This window comes from Schistocerca piceifrons, chromosome 4, assembly GCF_021461385.2.
Source record: "Schistocerca piceifrons isolate TAMUIC-IGC-003096 chromosome 4, iqSchPice1.1, whole genome shotgun sequence".
Classification (NCBI taxonomy): Eukaryota; Metazoa; Arthropoda; class Insecta; order Orthoptera; family Acrididae; genus Schistocerca; species Schistocerca piceifrons.
The window spans coordinates 130,553,435-130,557,700 of NC_060141.1; positions in this window are offsets into that span (position 1 = coordinate 130,553,435).

Here is a 4,266-nt window from a genome sequence, read left to right on the forward strand (position 1 = left end):
ATCACTGAGGATAGCAATGTCATCAGAAATCTTGTCACAGATATTGTTTGACACTGTATTTTAAACCCACTCCTGAGCCGTTCGTTTAGTTCAGTCATTGCGCCTTCGATGTATAGATTGAAGATCAGGAGCGAAACACTGCGTCTCGGTCTTGTATCCTTTTTAACACTAGAACTGCGTTGTTAGTCTTCCACTCCTATGTTCCCTCTTGGCACTTGTACATATTGTATATTGCCTGTCTTTCTCTATAGCTTATGGCTCTGAGCACTATGGGACTTAACTTCTGAGGTAATCAGTCCCCTTGAACTTAGAACTACTTAAACCTAACTAACCTAAGGACTTCACACACACATCCATACCCTAGGCAGGATTCGAACCTGCGACCGTAGCGGACACGCGGTTCCAGACTGTAGCGCCTAGAACCGCTCGGCCACTCCGGCCGGCGTCTCTATAGCTTGCCTCTATTTTTCTCATAATTTCGGACGTCTTCCATCATTTTACATTGCCGAACGCTTTTTCCAGGTCAATAAAGCCTACAAGAGTCTCCTTATGTTTCGTAAGTCTGGCTTCCATTATCAAGCGGACGGTCGGCAAGTTCTATCTTGTGGCTTTACCTTTCCGAAGGTTAAACCGATCTTCATCTAACACATCCTCAGTTTCCTTTTCCATTCTTCTATATGTTATTCTTGTCAGCCAATAAGCTGATTACGCGATAGTTCTCGCACTTATCTGGTCTTGTTATCTTCGGAGTTGTATGCATGGCATTTTTCCGAATATCTGAAAAACGTTTCCTGGCTCTTAGATTCTACACGCAAACTTGAATACCCATTTGGTTTCCACATATCCCAATGATTATAGAAAAGTTTGTATGCTAATTAATAGCCAGTCCCTGTGGCCGAGCAGGTTCTAGGCGCCTCAGTCTGGAACCGCGCGACCGCTATGGTCGCTGGTTCGAATTCTGCCTCGGGCATGGATGTGTATGATGTCCTTAGGTTAGTTACGTTTAAGTAGTTCTAAGTGCTAGGGGATTGATGACCTTTGATGTTAAGTCCCATAATGCTCAGAGCCATGTGAACCATTTTAGCCGAATTCCTTAACTTCGTCTGCTCGTACTGTCCCCGAAAAAAGTGGGATATGCTGTCTCGGAGAAGTTTGAGTCAAGGAAAGAACTGCTCACTCAAATTCCGTTGAAGGTATATGTCTCTTACACTTCTTGTAACTAAGAAAATGGCGTACATTTGGATTCCAGATGATGTTTGATACCTCCTTATCCTGCTGTTGGCAGATGACCGCATTCTAATAGCCGTCGATGCTGGATACTGTAGCTACTTGACTGGGTAGGTTGAAGAAGAATATATGACATAGAACATGAAATTAATTTTGCAATGCATTGTGTTTGATAGTATAAGATAATGAAGCTGATTTAAATTTGATCAGCTTAGGGTTAAGGCCTTCGAAATATCAAAGTATCACCGATCGGAATTGAGTCCTCTGACTGGTGTGTTGCGGCACTTCATCATTATCTCAGGGTAGCACTTACACTCCACATTCTCAATTATTTCTGGGATATATTCCAATATGTCTACTGCCACAGGCTTTACACTTATGGCTCCCTCTAGTGCCATGAACCTTATTCCCTACTGTCTTAACATATACATTATCTCGTACCTATTTTTGTCGGTGTCTTCCAAATGTTTAGGTCCTCGCTAGTTCTGTGGGGACCCTCCTCATTTGTTATCACATCAGTCCACCTAATTTTTAACGTCCTTCCATAGATCCAGTAGGGCTAACAAATTGTGAGGATGTTGGTTGTTACATTTCACCTACTGTTCTAATGAGTGCCACACATTTGCTATGGGATTAAAATCGGTTGTTTTAGCGGGCCAATCGTTGGTGCCAGAGGGTTTCTGGGCCTTCATTAAATTAGGAACACGTGTGCAGCCTTATCAACAAGGCTGCTGTCAACTTAAAATACACGAGCATTCATAGCTAGGATTTAGAAGAAAGAGCAGCTCTTGGGCACCGATAATGCTGAAATAAACATCCTGTTTAGTATGTGAATATAGACTTTCCCGGCGTATACTGATGAAATCTTCTTGGGCTTCCATCAGTGTCGATGTGCTGAAATTCCGCGACGTTTCGATGAGTGTCACTCTCACCATCTTCTGGCGAAGATGATGGGAGCAGCCAACCAGGTAGAAACCGGAGAAGGTTTCATCGCTCTGGTTTCACGTCCACGGCCCAGAACACCGTAATAAAAACCACTACCAAAACATCACAGGATAATCTGTGACTTGAATTACAGCCTCTAAACATTGCAGACTGAACGTCTCATTCGGCTGTCAGTTCACTCGATGCCTTGCATCACGTGAAAGACAAAATCGTGACTCCTCGGCCCACGCCACCAGTCAGCAGCTGTCCATTTCTACGAGGGCCGTTCAACACATTTTTTCCTCAAAGACGGGCGTGAGTCGTGCTTCGGTAGCTCAGATGGTAGAGCACTTGCCCGCGAAAGGCAAAGGTCCCGAGTTCGAGTCTCGGTCGGGCACACAGTTTTAATCTCCCAGAAGGTTTCATATCAGCGCACACTCCGCTGCAGGGTGAAAATCTCATTCGACGGTTGGATTTAATGAGGATTCCAATACACCATATTAATGCCCACTCTTTTGGCTACAGAACTCAGTTTTTCAACTTAATCTCCGTTCAGTGCGAAGGCCTTACGCTACCTTACTGAGAGGGGCTGTATGCCCGCATGGTACCACTCTACTGTTCGACATAGGAGCCAACGTCTTGCTGCATCAATAACCTCCCCATCATCCACGTACTGCTTCCCGCAGAGTGCACCCTTCATAACACCAAATAGACGGAAGTCGGAAGGAGAGAGATCGCGCTGTAAGATGGATTCCAATAGGCCCGCACCTTTCAGTACCCCAACTGGTGGACGAGTGTTTCAGCACTACCAACGGAGAATTCCAGTTGCGCAAGGAGGTGTTTGATTGTGATCCGTCGATCACCTCCATTGAGAGTGTCCGCACGTTCTAGTATTGCAGGAGACACACCTGTGCGCTGCCGACCGGCAGGCGGGAGATCCGACAGGTTTGCGGGACCTTGTTGCGATGACAGATGCCTCACCCAACGACTCATAGTGGTTTTGTTCACTTCCAGGTCTCCATAGACATTCTCCGTCCGCCCTGATAGCTGAGTGGTCAGCCTGACGGATTGTCGTCCTATGGGCCTGAGTTCGATTCCAGGCTGGGTCGGAGATTTTCTCCGCTCAGGGACTGGGTGTTGATCTTCATCATCATTTCATCCCCATCCGGAGCGCAGGTCACCCAATGTGGCGTCGAATGTAATAAGACCTGCACCATGGTGGCCAGACGCTCATTTTCATTTCCATAGACATTCTCCAAACCCCTATGAATATATACGATGTTCTGGTTTTCCATCAAAAGAAACTCAAAGACAGCTTTCTGCCTGGAACGTACCTGTGTTAAAAAATGGTTCAAATGGCTCTGAGCATCAGTCTCCTAGAACTTAGAACTACTTAAACCTAACTAACCTAAGGACATCACACACATCCATGCCCGAGGCAGGATTCGAACCTGCGACCGAAGCAGTGGTGCGGTTCCAGACTGAAGGGCCTAGAACCGCTCGGCCACACCGGCCGGCGTGCCTGTGTGAGATGCCATTTTAAAGGAACTTCATGAAACTATAGGGACTGAAGCGAGAATATTCCACAATGTTCCACAACAAATTTAGCAATATTTCAACCGAATTTGCGTCACTTATTGAACGTCCCTCACACTATGTTTGACCCAATCAAGCCGTGCAGCTATGTGTGTTCGTTGCGAGGGATGATCTTCAGAGGTACGCTATTTCAAATTACCACTGTATGCACTTCCCTTCCCAATGTTCATTCAACAACTGTTTAAGACAGATTTGTGTACGTTGGCAGTAGCAATTCATACCGGGTTTGAAACCGATTGTCACTGACAATGTATGCCACTAGTCCTCGATTCCTGTTACGACTACTACTCCTACGTCGTTTTATGGGGATGCGTGTGGTATTGCATTCTTTGTAGACGTTGACGGCGTGGTCCTGGGTTCTTCCAAATACAGTATCTCCTTTCTGTCGCTCTATCACGTCTCCACATCTTAGTGCGCTGTCATAGACTCGCCACTTCACTGCCGTGTTTTAAATCAGTAGTGGAGGTGGCTTTTGCCTGGTACCAGTTCTATAGCTCCTACATCGATCCAAGGTCACCA